General features: G+C 46.3%; 1 long non-coding RNA gene across 1 annotated transcript; it reads left to right on the top strand.

Moving 5' to 3' along the window:
- Positions 1 to 851: 851 nt before the first annotated feature.
- Positions 852 to 13,168, top strand: LOC145543706 (uncharacterized). The gene is made up of 3 exons (XR_014080977.1): positions 852 to 903; positions 4,802 to 4,855; positions 11,741 to 13,168. It is a non-coding gene; the product is annotated as an uncharacterized LOC145543706 (long non-coding RNA).
- Positions 13,169 to 15,684: the final 2,516 nt, after the last annotated feature.

Raw genomic sequence — 15,684 nt, 5'->3', positions numbered from 1 at the left:
TATTCAGGACTGATTTCCTTTAAGATGGACTGGTTGGCTCTCCTTGCAGTCCAAGGGATTTTCAAGAGTCTTCCCCAACACCACAGTTCAAAAGCATCAATTCTTCAGTGCTCAGCTTTCTTTATAGTTCAACTCTCACATCCATACGTGACCACTGGAAAAACCATAGCTTTGACTAGATGGACCTTTGTCAACAAAGTAATGTCTGTGCTAGGTTGGTCATAGCTTTTCTACCAAGGAGCAAGTGTCTTTTAATTTCATGGCTGCAGTCACCATCTGCTTGATTTTGGAGCCCAAGAAAATAAAGTCTGTCACTTTACATTGTTTCCTCATCCATTTGCCATGAAGTTACCACATGCTTAACCAATCAGAAGGATGCCCACAAACTGATCACATCCCCTCTGAACCATTACTATAAAACTTCTCACTACCCGCTCCTTCCCAGATGGTGCTTTTGGTAAAGAACCTACCTACCAATGCAGGAGACTTAAGAGATGCAATGTCAATCCCTAGGTCAGGAAGACCCCTGTGAAGGAAATGGCAACCCACTCCACTATTCTTGCCTGGAGAATCCTATGGACAGAGAAGCCTGGTGGGCTATGGTCCATAGGGTCACAAAGAGTCAGACACAACTGAAGTGACTTCTCATGCACCCACCTGCTTCAGGTTGGGACACACAGTTTTGAGGGCATTATTACCCTGCTGTGGTCCCCTTTGCCTGGCAATTCAATAAAGCTATTTCTACTTTACTCAAAACTCTGTCTCTGAGATTTAATTTGGTGTCAGGGTATAGAGGCCAGATTTGACATCATAGATGGGTGGGCAGGAGACAACAGGAAACCCAGTCATAATGGTGCAGAAAACAGGAGTGGGAGCAAGGTGCTGCTGGAGACTCCAGGAGAGGTGATTCATTTCATAGCTGGAAAAGGTGAAGCTTGAGCTGTGATCTAAAGGGTGAAGAGAGGGTCGACTGAAAAATAATGCACAACCTAGAAGTTTTATTCAGTGGACAAATCTGAGGAGTTAAATCCAGAAAATAGCTGCTCAGATGACTCACAGGCTTGCTCCAAAAAGGCAAGACAGGAGTGGGAGTAGAGCTAGGGTATATGGGAGGTTTTTCTTTGTTCTTTCTCTTTTTTTGCAACAAAAGACCAGGTAGTTGGAACATCAAAAGATTAATGTTAATAAAAGAAAACCAGACATCTCAAGTTAAGGAATTTAGCACTTTTCCATGTATAGGAAGATGCAAGAGTCTGAACTCACTGAAATCATTACTTTGATAGACATCTCAGTTATCTGGGGCCAGTATCCTGTGTTTACTCATACTGAGTTTCCTTAGGGTTCACTGTCTAGAGTGGCTGCAGCCGCTGACTGCTAGATGGACTTGACAGAGGGCAGCCTGTTTGTCTGCATCACGAATTCCCTTAGGGGTCAGGGTCTAGACGGCTGTAACGTGATGGTTTGATAACTGTAACATCCTTTCTTTACTGATATGGCTGGCACTATTTTAGTTCACAGGGGTTGGGTGGGGATAGAGAATCCCAGCTGCGAGGGACAGCCAAGCAGAATGGATGGAGTCATGAGCCAGAGTAGTGGGGGACAGGGCACTCCAGCCTTGGACACGAGGCAGGACATGGAAGCTGGGGCTGGAGCATCAGGGGGGGCTTCTCATTGATTGGATGTTATTACTTATCTCAGGGGGTAGCATCTGTCACGGTCTCTGCTGTCTGCCCTTCCATCTCACCTCCTCCTACCAGGCAGGTTTGTATCCTGCCTCTATCTCTCTCTGCCTCTAGCTGTGTGATCTCAGGCAAAAGACTCAACCTCGCCAAGTCTCTTTTTCCCCATATGTGATCTAGACTTACTCTTGACAACATAACAGAGCCTATGCCATTGAGCATAGCACTGTGGATTTCCTTCCCCCTTTACTCTCAACTAGACCTTATGAAACATGATTTTACCATATCTGCGCCCTCCACTAAGGCATTCTAGAAACCCCTGCTATGGCTAATCAAAGCCATGAACTAAATCCAGGCTGAACTAAAACTGACTGGAGACTGGTGAGGGTTTCCACAGTGATGAACATGTAAGCGGGTTTTCCTGGGAACCTGCATGGATGCTCTTGGAGACATGAGAGGCTCACTCCTATTGTGGCCTAAAGGACACAAATGACCTCCTCAGTTTGGGCTAGAGCAGGGGTAGGGTCATAGCGGGCAGATGAGTCAAGAAAGGACAGATGGGGTGATCAGTTGCATGCTGTGTTCAGAGTCAGAACTGGACAGGCCATTCATCCCAGCTTGAGCCCATGGTACAATGGGAAAAATGAGGCTCAGTAGGGGGAAGGGACTCACCCCAACTCCCCATCGGGGCAGAATGGCAGCAGAAGTTGGCTGTCCTCCTTGTCCGTTGCACGGTCCTAAGAATGAAACCACATCCCAACTGATGATAATAAGCCCCTATCTTTTGAGCATTTTCTAGGACCCAACCCTGCACCAGTCATTTTGTGAGCACTTGCTCACGTGGCCCTCTACTGACTCCAGGAAGATGATGATACTATCACCAGGTGAAGGATGAGGAGGACTGGATGTCTGAGGCTGGATGGGAGTGACAGGTGGATGTGCAATGGTAGAGCCAGAAGGGGGTGGTATAGACCAAACTCATAACCCACCTCGTGGCTTAATAGGCAGCAGCCAGACATTCAGGTGATTCTGAGACCTCATCTTGTCCATCCTCACACCAGTCTCCAAAGGTGGGGACGGTTCTCCCTATTGTACTGATCTAAGGAAACTAAGATTCATAATACCTAGGGGGCTTACCTGAGGTTCACTATGCTTAGGTGACATACCTGAGATGCACAGCTGATCATGAGTACATCTGAGATTCGCAGGTGCTTACTTCAGGCCTGGCTCTCTTCCAAGTATGATTTGCATGCGTTAACTCAGTCCTTACAACAAGTTGAGAGACTTGCCCAAGGTCACAGAGTTTGTCAATGGCAAAGCCAGGAATCAACCAACCGCAGGCCATGTGACATCAGAGCACATACTGTAATCCCAAAGCTGGTAAATGATAGAGCAGGATCTAGACCTGGTCAGCCTGACTCCAGAGCTCATGCTGTCTCCATCACCAAAGGCTCGGGCTGAGCAGAGAGACCCAGGCCTGGGCACTAACCAGAATGAGACAGATTGTGGTTGGTACCCTGTAGAGACTCAGCCCAGACCTCAGAGGAAGGCCAGGGGCAGGGGAGGCCTTCCCAGAGCTGGCCCTCGGGCACCACCAGGGCAGGGACCAAGTTGTTACCAACCAGGTTCTTGACCTCCTTTGTCAATAGAAATTGATAAGGGGCCAGGCAAAAGATTCAAGGCTTTATTGGGGCCCCATGCTGCAGCTGGGGAGAGTGAGAATAAGTAACAGTTTCCTTTGCTTGCTCCCTGAAGGGAGGGTAAGTTGATTCCTAATATGGGGTGAAGGTAAGGGTAGGTCCAGGGGTCAGGCCAGAAAAGCGACTTAGGTGAACTGCCCTTGGTGGTGCTGTATGGGTTTTTGGTCTTTTTATATCTGGTTCCTAATTTGCCCCAGCTGTGCATGCAGGCAGTTCTTTTTAGTTCCTTCTAGTTTCTCTGCATTCTGTTGCTGGAGGAAAATGTCCAGGTGTAAGCACTGAAGCAAAGTGTCCCAGGTCCCAGCCTATCTCAAAGCTAAACCTGCTGAGCGTGAGACATTACAGACCCCTGGGCCTTAGTCAAGGTGGACAACCTTGTCTGAGTCTCAGCATCTTCACCAGGCCCATTCCAGTGTAAGGAATCAGCTTCTCCTCAGATGGGATTCTGGACTATGAATTTCAGAAATCTTCACAGGTGTTTCTGAAGCAGCCCTCAGACTCTGTCATCTGTCAAAGTCTAGCTTGGAAAGTCTGGGGTTGTTATTCAGTCACTCAGTCATGTCCGACTCTTTGCAACCCCATGGACTGCAGTACGCCAGGTTTTCCTGTCCTTCACTATCTCCTGGACTTTGCTCAAACTCATGTCCATTGAGTTGATGATGCCATCCAATCATCCTATCCTCTGTCACCCCCTTCTCTTCCTGTCCTCAGTCTTTCCCAGCAACAGGGTCTTTTCCAATGAGTCAGCTCTTCACATCAGATGGCCAAAGTATTGGAGCTTCAGCATAGGGTCCTTCCAATGAATTCAGTGTTGATTTCCTTTAGGATGGATTGATTTAATCTCCTTGCACTCCAAGGGACTCTCAAGAGTCTTCTCCAGCACCACAGTTGGAAAACATCAGTTCTTTAGGGCTCAGCTTTCTTTATGGTCCAACTCTCACATCTGTACTGCTGCTGCTGCTGCTAAGTCACTTCAGTTGTGTCCAACTCTGCGTGACCCCATAGACGGCACCCCACCAGGCTCCCCCGTCCCTGGGATTCTCCAGGCAAGAACACTGGAGTGGGTTGCCATTTCCTTCTCCAATGCATGAAAGTGCAGTCGCTCAGTCATCTCTGACTCTTAGCGACCCCATGGACTGCAGCCCACCAGGCTCCTCCATCCATGGGATTTTCCAGGCAAGAGTACTGGAGTGGGGTGCCATTACCTTCTCCATTACATCTGTACATGACTACTCAAAAACTATAACTTTGACTAGATGAACCTTTGTCGGCAAAGTGATGATCAGACACTAAAGAGAATAGTAAAAATAATGGCAATATATTGGATGTGCCAGGAGCTTAGCCTGTCCTCCTGTGTGCCTTCGCTCCCAATCTAATGAGAGTGAAAATTAATAACAAGACTATTACCATCTTATTTCACAGATGAGGGGACTGAGGCTCAGAAAGGGAAGAAACCTGCCTGAAGTCATACAGCCGGTGAGAGGAGAGCTGGGGTTCGTGCTAAGACTGTGTGATCTGCTTGGCCAGGCTTCCTCCCTCCCTCCCTCTCTGCGGAGGGTCTAGGTTGGGGGTGGGTGCAGGCAATGGCTCCTGTAGGGGTTTCTATCAGAGAACTACTTCTCCTGAATGCAGGGAACAGCCTTTTCCTGTCTCTTCTGTCCATTCCCAAGTGGGAATTTAAGTTTTAAAAAGGCTTGATTGCCCAGAAGATTTTTACACACAAAAAAGCAGCTTCTCTTTTAGTGTGAGCACAGCAGCATCGGGTTGTGAAGGAATTGGGGGAGGTGTATCAGAAGTTCTGCTGGGTCCCAATGAGCATAAACAGCTTAGAATGCAAACAACACACTCACAGGAGATGCTCAGATGTTCCCTGGGCCCCCGAGGCCTTAGAAGTTACCAGGGCCTCCCCTCCCCGCCCAGCTGAGGTCTAGATCCCCTCTGGTGGTGAGATAATCACTAACCACTACCACAGAGGCCGCTCATTCTATTAGTCTAAACTAACAGTTGCAAAGTTCTGCCCCTTTGATTACTTCTGTTCAGCAGAAAAGTAGGGATGAGGCAAGGGAGGAGCCACAGGATCTAGAGGCACCATTCAAGGCCAGCAACCTACACATTGTGTGATGGGGGTCATCTCTCTGGGTCTCATGTTCACTATCTGTAAAATGAATTTCAAAGGGCTGGTGAAAAGCTTAAGGAAGAAAGCACATATGAAGGGCTCAGTTTGTTGTGTGGCACACAGTAGGTGCTCAAAAAATATTAGTTCCCTTCATCTGGTGCAAAGGGACTGCATGGGTATTTGTGCTCCATCCAGGGAACGGTGATAAATGGGGACTGCTACAGGCTGTTTGAACAGTGCTGTAGGGTACACATACACATGTATGTGTTCTGTGTACCTTGAAGGTGTGCATGCAACATGTATGTGATGGCCACAAATGTCTTGTTTGAGACCTATGGGTGACGCTAGGAGAAAGGAGGTGAAGTGGTAGATGGTGATGTGGGGGAGTTAGAGGCCTGGGGCTTGTGCAACCCTGGGGAATTGTCAGCACAACCTATTCATGATTATTTTAATATGAAATAAGACCTTTTCTGACCTTAGAGTAAAACTGACATCTAGGGAGATGCCCCAATCCTACCAGTCTAACTCCTGGTCTCATTGGGGAATGAATAGCAGTGAGCCAGGGAGTAGGCACCAGGCATCTTCCCAGGGTGTCGTTTTTAGTCCAAGACCAGAGAAAATGCCCATTATTTGATATTAAAACACCACAATCAATTATAGAGGATAAAATGTGCATAGATTTGAAACATTAAATCGAAAAGTTCAAATAATAAGTATGCCAGTGGCTGGTTGCTTCAGCCTCTGCCTCTAGATGCCCTGGAGACACAGAAGTTCTCCCTCTGTAAGAAGAGTGCCCCAGTGGAATTATTTTGGTATCCCTGAATTTCAGGAAGTGAAACCTCGGTGAAAGAGACTGGACAGAGCTGTCATTTGCTCTTACAGGGGTTTTAGAAAACTGTCTCTGCAGAGGGACTGGAGACAAGGGAAACTAGAGGCCTGAGCAGAAGTTATTGCAATAATACAAACGGAGGATGAGCAGGCCTGGGAGAAGGATGGGACAGAGGGAACAGAGAAGAGGGTACTGGGAAAATACGCCATAAAAAATATCTCCTGGACTTAAGGAAGGATGAATGTGGAGACAGGAGAGGGAGGAGTTTGATCTGATTGGGATGGTTAGCCCTCTGTGCCCAGCTATGCGGGGGTACCCAAGTCCAGAATCACAGGAGGAGCAGGAATGATAATTCTTCAGAAAGTGAGGACAGAGAGTGAGGATAAAGCCCCAGTTGTTTTAAAACTCCAATCTTTTATTCAACTAGGACAAATCATATTGATGAACTAGAAGAGGGGGGAACACTCCCCAATTCATTCTACAAAGCCAGTATTACCCTGATACCAAAACCAGTCAGAGGTATCATAAATAAGGAAAACTACAGAATCTTTACGGAAATAGGTGTAAAAATCATCAATAAAATACTAAAAAACTGGATATAAAGAAGTTTATTCACTATGACCAAGTGGGACTTATCCCAAGAATGGAAGTTTGGTTTAACATGTGAAAATCAGCATGACATAGCTTATTAATAGAATAAAAGATAACAATCACATGACCATCTCAATAGATACATGAAAAGCATTTGGCAAAACCCAACATCTTCTTATGATAAAAATACTCAACAACAACCAAAAAAAGAAAGAAAGAAATTTCTTTATTCAAAGTTCATCTATGAAAATTCCGCAAATAACGTTAGACATATTAGTGAAAGACTGAATGCTTTCCCTTGAAATCAGGAGCAAGACTAGGACGTCGGCTCTCATTACTTCTATTCAACATTATACTAGAGGTTCTAACCATGGCAATAAGACAAGAAAAGAAAGAAAAGGCATCTAGATGGTAAAAGAAAAATTAAATTAAATCTATTTGCAGATGGCAGGGTACTGCAGATGAAAAATTCTAAGGAATCCAAACACACAAAAATGATTAATCTAATAAACAAGTTCAGCAAAATTGAAAGATACAAGATAATACACAAAAATCTAGTGTATTTTTACATGCTAACAATGAACAATCTGAAATGAAGTTAAAAAAATAATTCCATTAATAATAGCATCAAACAGAAGAAGATACTTAGGGATAAATTTAACAAAATAAGTGCACAACACTCTGAAGCCTACAAAACATTGTTGAAATAAATTAAATAGCTAAATAAATATCAAGATCAAAATAAATGGAAAGTTTATAGACCAGAAGACTAAATATTGGTTAGATAAAAATGCTTCCCAAATTGAACTACAGATTCACAATCTTTACCAAAATTCAGCTGTCTTTTTTTTGTGAGAACTTAACAAGTTTATCCTGAAATTCATAAGGATACAGACTGGCCAAAATAGTCTTGAAAAAGAAAATAAACTTGGAAGGCTTTTACTTACGGATTTCAAAGTTTACTGCAAAGCTACAATATAACTAAAATAGTGGGGTTTTGGCATAAGAATAAAGACATAGATCAGTGAAATAGAATTTAGAGTCCAGATATAGCACTACCTATATAGTGAATGGATTTTCAAAAAAGATAAGATAATTAACTGAGTGGGGAAAGAGTAGTCTTTTAAACAAATGATGCTGAGACCATTGGCTAGCCGTATGTAAAACAACAAAATTAGATCCCTGTCGCACACTATATACAAAAGCTAACTCAAAGTAGATAAGCCTAAATGTAAGGGCTAAAGTGAAAGTGCTAGTCGCTCAGATGTGTCCGACTGTTTGTGATCCCATGGACTGTAGCTTGCCAGGCTCCTCTGTCCATGAAATTCTAAATTCTCCAGGCAAGAATACTGGAGTGAGTTGCCATTTTCCTTCTCCAGGGGATCTTCCCAACCCAGGGATCAAACCCAGGTCTTCTGCATTGCAGGCAGATTCTTTACCAACTGAGCCACCAGGGAAGTACTAAGGGCTAAAATTAGAAGTAAATATAGACAGAAAGATCTTCCCAGGTGACTCAGTGGTAAAGAATCTGCCTGCAATGCAGGAGATCCGGGTTTCATTCCTGAGTTGGGAAGATCCCCTGGAGAAGGAAATGGCAACCCACTCCAGTATTCTTGCCTGGGAAATCCCATAGATAGAGGTGCCTGATAGGTTATAGTCCATGGGGTCACAAAAGAGTCTGACCCAACTTAGTGACTAAACAACAAACAGGCAGAAATCATTATGAGCTTAAATAAGGCAACGGTTTCTTAGATGTAACACCGAAAGCATAGTTCTACAAGAAAAAAGTATATGTCAGACATCATCAAAATTAAAGACTTTTGTGTTTCAAAGGACTTCATCAAGAAAGTGAAAATGCAAACTATAGAATCAGGAAAAACTTGTGCCAATCATGCATCTGATAAGTGACTTTTATCTAGAATATGTAAAGTGAAGTGAAATCGCTCAGTCGTGTCCGACTCTTTGTGACCCCATGGACTGTAGCCTACCAAGCTCCTCCGTCCATGGCATTTCCCAGGCAAGAATACTGGAGTGGGTTGCCATTTCCTTCTCCAGGAGATCTTCCTCCCAGGGATTGAACCTGGGTCTCCCGCATTGTAGGCAGACGCTTTATCCTCTGAGCTACCAGGGAAGTCTCAGAATATGTAAAGAAGTCCTACAATGCCACAACAAAAAGCCAAACAACTCAATTTGTAAATGGGCTAAAGATTTGAATAGACATTTCTCTAAAAAAGATATACAAATGACCAGTAAGATCATGAAAAGATGCTCAACATCATTGGTCATTAAAGAATATTAAAACCACAGTGAGATACTGTTTTCTATACATTAGAATGACTATAAGCAAAAAGTAGACAATAGCAACTGTGGGTGAGGATATGGAAAAATTGGAACCCTCATATACTATTAATGGGTATAAGCAGGCAGATTCTTTACCATCTGAGCCACCAGGAAAGCCCTATAAAATAGTGTAGCCACTGTGAAAAGCAGTTTGGCAGTTCCTCAAAAACTTAAGCATAGGCTTACTGTAGAACTCAGAGATTCTGCTGCTAGGAATATACCCAAGAGAAGTGAAAACTTGCCTTCCATTCAGAAGACAGTGTCCACAGGGCAAGCTCAGCTTCAGGGAAAGAAAAGGAGCTGGAGGGACAAGATTAGAATGATTATTCCTGGGTGGGCTTAGGATGCCAGGAAAAGGACTTTTGATGAATTTGGGACTTTAAAGCCCCTGAAGAGCCTCAGATATGCGGATGACACCACCCTTATGGCAGAAAGTGAAGAAGAACTAAAGAGCCTCTTGATGAAGGTGAAAGAAGAGAGTGAAAAAGTTGGCTTAAAGCTCAACGTTCAGAAAACTAAGATCATGGCATCTGGTCCCATCACTCCATGGGAAATAGATGGGGAAACAGTGGAAACAGTGTCAGACTTTATTTTTTTGGGCTCCAGAATCACTGCTGATGGTGACTGCAGCCATGAAATTAAAAGACGCTTACTCCTTGGAAGGAAGGTTATGGCCAACCTAGATAGCATATTTAAAAGCAGAGGCATTACTTTGCCAACAAAAGTCCGTCTAGTCAAGGCTATGGTTTTTCCAGTGGTCATGTATGGATGTGAGAGTTGGACGGTGAAGAAAGCTGAGCGTCAAAGAATTGATGCTTTTGAACTGTGGTATTGGAGAAGACTCTTGAGAGTCCCTTGGACTGCAAGGAGATCCAGTCAATCCATCCTAAAGGAGATCAGTCCTGGGTGTTCATTGGAAGGACTGATGTTTAAGCTGAAACTCCAATACTTTGGCCACCTCATGCGAAGGGTTGACTCATTGGAAAAGACCCTAATGCTGGGTAGGATTGGGGGTGGGAGGAGAAGGGGATGACAGAGGATGAGATGGTTGGATGGCATCACCGACTCGATGGACATGGGTTTGGGTGGACTCCGGGAGTTCATGATGGACAGGGAGGCCTGGCGTGCTGCGATTCATGGGGTCGCAAAGAGTCGGACACGACTGAGCGACTGAACTGAACTGAACTGAACTGAAGAGCCTTTTAGGATTTTGTCTTCTGTGTGTGTGTGTGTGTGTGTACGTGTGTGTGTGTGTACCTCCTTATGCATGTGAATAGCTGAATTAATATATGTACATAATAACTTGTCTTGTGTAACATCTCTCACAGTAAAACGACTGGTATTTCATGGTTCAGTAACTCAAGAGGGAAAATCGAAGACTAATATTCAGCTGGCATTTTATTCCAATTCACAAATGTGTGCATACTTGAGTTCCAGATCTTGCTGCAGCCCTGTAGCCTCAGTACTGGGGAAAGATCTACTTGGGCAGCTGGGTGTGAGGGGCTTTTCTTTGGTGGGTGCTGAGGGGGAAGCCTACAAGGATTTCAGAATCCCAGGGAGCTGGAAAGGCCATGGCTCAGTGCATCCATCTTTCTGTGCGACAGACAAGGTCTCTGCTGATAACTTCCCGTCCATCACATTAGGACCACAGGGAAGGTCCCCTCCCCCAGCCCCTAAGTGCTTTAGCTGCTCTGTCCTTTGCTCAGCCTTTGAGGCCTGGGAAAGTAAAGTGAAAGTTGCTCAGTCGTGTCCGACTCTTTGCGACCCCACGGATTATACAGTCCATGGAAGTCTCCAGGCCAGAACACTGGAGTGGGTAGCCTTTCCCTTCTCCAGGGGATCCTCTCAACCCACAGATCGAACCCAGGTCTCCCGCATTGCAGGCGGATTCTTTACCAGCTGAGCCACAAGGGAAGCCCAAAGGAAGTCAACAAGTGAGGCCTGGGAAGCTCCAGCCTAAAAATGTGGTGCTGGTCAACTCTGACGGATGCTCAGAGCCTCAGCTTCAGACATCTTGGTTGGAGTCTGGGCTCCATTCACCCACTGGGGAATTTGGGGGATGTTGTTTCACCTGCTGTGCCTCATTTGATGTCAGTATTGAGCCCTGTACGTGCCCAGGGTGTCTGTACATGGTCAGTTCCCCATCATCTGCTCTCCCAATACTCATCACACGCATTGTTTATACACACGACAGTCATTTGATCATGGTTGACATTGGCATTTCTTCCTGACTGATGTGTTGACATGAACTTTAGCCTTCAACTTACTGTTGCAATAATGATTATAATTACCACTTGTCAATGAACTCATGTCTGTAATCTCCTCTATTATAATTGCTGTTAGGCAGGTACAAATCATCTCTGCTCTCATGAACACAATCAAAAGCAGGCAGATGCACTCTGTTCCCTCTGTGGACTGGGAATCTGTCCTTCAGGTCTTCGTCGGCTTGGACTAGCTCTTCTGAAACTCTTCCTTTTTCCTGCAGGGTGGGTTCTGCAGCCCCTCCCTGAAGAACACCTCGCTCTGGAGATGTGTGGTGACTAGTCCTGGTGCACTGCTGACTACTGTGTATGGAGAACTCACCCTGAGCCAAGCATGGTACTAAGTGTCTTGCCAGCATTAGATGTGAGAGAATTTCCATTTCCATTTAACAGATGTGAAAACCGGGGTTAGAACTGGAGAACTGTTGAAAGATTTGATCAAAATCCTGCAAATACTAAGGGATGAGCCAGTCATTGGCCTCAGGTCTTTCTGATTCTAGAGTCCAGATTTTTCACCAGTGTATAAAGCTTCCCTCTCCTTTCCCTCCTCCTCTTCCCAGCTCTATGCCCAAGCCCGGCACTGCCAAGACCCCCTGGCAGGCAGCTTGAGGAGATTCACGTCACTCACTAGAATGGTGAGAGGATCTGGCTTCAAATCCACCTTATACAGAGGGGGTCTGGGACCCCCAGGACCTGCAGCCCCGTCTGAGAACTATCTGCCTGGAGATGACACACTGGTTTCCCTTCACCCCTTCTAGCAGCTCAGAGGTGGAACTGGCTCTACAGCCAGCGTCACCTTGAGGCAGACGTGGGAGTGATGGGAACACTGTTCCTAAGGTTACCATCACCCAGTTGCTCCAAGGAGCTTCTTATGGACATCACATGATTCTCACAGCATCCTTGGAAGTGAAGCATGCTACCTCTTGAATGGGGAAACTGAGGCCCAAAGTATGACAGATTTTCAGAACTGAGACACCCCTTAAGATCATCAGCCTCTTCATTTTGTACATAAGGGACCTGAGGCCCAGAGAAGGAAATAGACTTGCCCAGTGTCCAAAAAAAGGGGGGGGGGGAACAGAGCCAGCACCAGACTCCAGTGGCCCTAATTCCCAGACCAGTACAACCTCTGAGTCAGTCCAGGGTGCTGGCTTTTTTTTTCTGTTGCTATTTGGTCTGGTTTTTAGTTTCAGCATGATCCCCAATCTATCTGCTCTACCAAGAAGTTGAGGGTGGTGGAAGATTTGTTTGGATTCAGATTTGAGTCCCAGATCTGCCATTGCCTCACTGTGTGTGACGCTGGTAAGCTTCTTTGCCTCTGCGCTCCTCCGTTTTCTTATGTGTACGACAAGCCAGGTCACGGAGTTTGGGTTCCCCAGGTATTCTGGATGTACTCAGAGCATCCCGTTCCCCCAGGGGTTTCAAAACTGGACGTGGTCTCCATGAACTCTTGGCTTGGCAGCAGCTGCTTCACTTGCCCAGCCATGATTTTATTTCCTCCTGCTGGAAACTCGGCTCCATGCACTCGGGCTGAGTGACTTGATTTGTAGAAATTAACATTTCCTGGGGCTATTCACATCAGAAGCAGCAGGCGGTTGTTCTGAGTACTTCTGAATGAGCTTGGGAGTCCAGCAGGGACAAATTCATCCCTCCAATGTGACATCTGCTGGACAGTGACATTGAATTATGTCACATTATAATAGCATCTCCCCAGGTTCCCGGAACCTTTATTTAACTAGAGTTGGAATCTCCCACCAAGAGACCCACTCCCCTGTCTGGGGACTTTTCCTGGAAGGCAGCATCCTGGGAACTGATTACAATGGCGTTATAGAGGGCAGAACAGGTGTTGATGGCAGACGGAGGAGCCTCAGGACCTTTGGGGGTGGGGGTGGTCAGGTGACAGCGGTAGGCCCCCTGAAGGGAGAGGAGAAGGTGGGGATTGAGAGGGCCACACTGATGGGATAAATCACTTCACAGGGTCTGTCACCCAGGGTAAATGCCTTTGAGATTCATGTCATCAATTACCCATTTATTTACACTCTCACTCAGCCAGCTTTTTGACCAGTGATGGGCTGGGTAATGTGCCAGGTGAAGGGGACACAGAGGTGATGAAGAGCTCATCTTTACCCTCAAGGGGCTCACAGTCTGGTACAGGAGACAGAGGCTCTGCCTCAGGAAGTGCAATAAGAGACCCCATGGAGCAGGAGGAAAGAGCACTGAATTCCCTCGGGGAGGCAGGTGGGGCAAGTGTGGGTCTTAGGGTGGGGGCCCCCCAAATAGACCCTGAACAAGGACTCTGATGCCGATCATTCATCTAGGAGGTGAGCCCAGAGTCACAGGTGAGGACATGGAGAGACTGAGCAGGGCAAGGAGGAGAGTCAGCAAAGCCTTGGTTCATGAGTGGATTACAGCAGTGGGTACCAGGGCGCAGTCCTGCTGGGCACCCACTAAGGACCTCATAGAGGATGCCTCAGCACCATCCTCCTGGAGGATGGGGAGGATAGACATTTACCCACTGACTCTCAGGGCATAACTGCCCCTTACACTCCCAGAAAAGAGCGTGTGGATGTGCAGGAGGACATGGATTCAGGGAGCTGGAGGATTTGAAGTGAAGGATTTATTTCAAGGTCATGTGTGGGAAGATTTGCGCATCTCCCAAAATCTCTGTAAGGAAGGCTTAGGTGGTGGAGCTGGATGAGCTGAGGCAATAAGAGAGAGGGAGGGATGCTGCTGTAGACAGGCCCCCACAGAGGCAGAAGTAGACAGACCCAAGGAGATGGCTGGTATTGGCCTTTCACAAGGAAGAAGCTGTTCTGCTTCTGGAATGACTGAGGACACACAGAATCATTTATCAACAGAGAGAAGGTGTATGTGTCTCAGAGCCCCATTTTCCCACATGGGGAGGAAGTTGGGTCAGTTACTGGGAGCAACAGTGCTTATGCTTGGGCAGGAGGTTTCAAGAGAATGATGGTTTAAAACAGCATTTGAAAACTAGGACAGTGGACACAGACCACAAGAAGGTCAGAGTAGGGACATGTGATGTTGGTGCCAGCTGAGGTTGGCAGTATCACAGTTCAGTTCAGTCGCTCAGTCATGTCTGACTCCCCATGACCTACGGATTGCAGCATGCCAGGCCTCCCTGTCCATCACCAACTCCCGAAATTTGCTCAAACTCATGTCCATTGAGTCGGTGATGCCATCCAACCATCTCATCCTCTGTCACCCCCTTCTCCTCCCACCTTCAATCTTTCCCAGCATCAAGGTCTTTTCAAATGAGTCAGTTCTTCACATCACGTGGCCAAAGTATTGGAGTTTAAGTTTCAGTATTAGTCCTTCCAATGAATGAGTATCACAGTCATTACGAAAACAACCCCTCCACATCTCAGGACTGGAATAGCAAAGGCAAATGGTCATGTTGGTCCTTTGCTGGGTGTGGCAAGATAGGGGTGGCTCAAAGAGAATACCAGCCAAGATCCAATCACCTCCTGAGCCTCTGCTTTCTCATCTGTCAAATGAACTTGCTGCTGCTGCTAAGTCGCTTCAGTCGTGTCCAAATCTATGCGACCCCATAGATGGCAGCCCACCTAGCTCCGCCGTCCCTGGGATTCTCCAGGCAAGAACACTGGAGTGGGTTGCCATTTCCTTCTCCAATGCATGAAAGTGAAAAGTGAAAGTGAAGTCGCTCAGTCGTGTCCGTCTCTTCGCGACCCCATGGACTGCAGCTTACCAGGCTCTTCTGTCCATGAGATTTTCCAGGCAAGAGTACTGGAGTGGGGTGCCATTGCCTTCTCCCCATAGCACTCTAGAAGCTACAAATCAGAAGGTGCCAACAACTCACAGCAAGAGACAGATGAACTTAGTAATACCCAGTTCTCAGGATGCTGTGAAGATGAGGGACAATGTCTGCATAGGTGACAATGAAGGGCAGCCACTGTTGTGGTCACCAGGACACACTAGGGTGGGGGCTCAGGCCTATCAAACTGAAATTAATGCAGACCATGCCCAGGGTTTCATCAGACTCAGAAAGTGGCTTAGGCCAGTGGCCTGGCCAACACCGAGAAATACCAACTCCATCATCACTGACATTGAGCCAATAGTACTCTGCTCGGAAGGGACTCCCAGAAATAAATATGGACCCAACATCAGTGCCCCTAAATGTACTCAGCAAAAA

Source organism: Giraffa tippelskirchi, chromosome 3, assembly GCF_054371585.1.
Source record: "Giraffa tippelskirchi isolate mGirTip1 chromosome 3, T2T-mGirTip1v1.2.pri, whole genome shotgun sequence".
NCBI classification, from domain to species: domain Eukaryota; kingdom Metazoa; phylum Chordata; class Mammalia; order Artiodactyla; family Giraffidae; genus Giraffa; species Giraffa tippelskirchi.
Note: the sequence above shows the minus strand (reverse complement) of the source record. Positions and strands in the feature narration are given on the sequence as shown.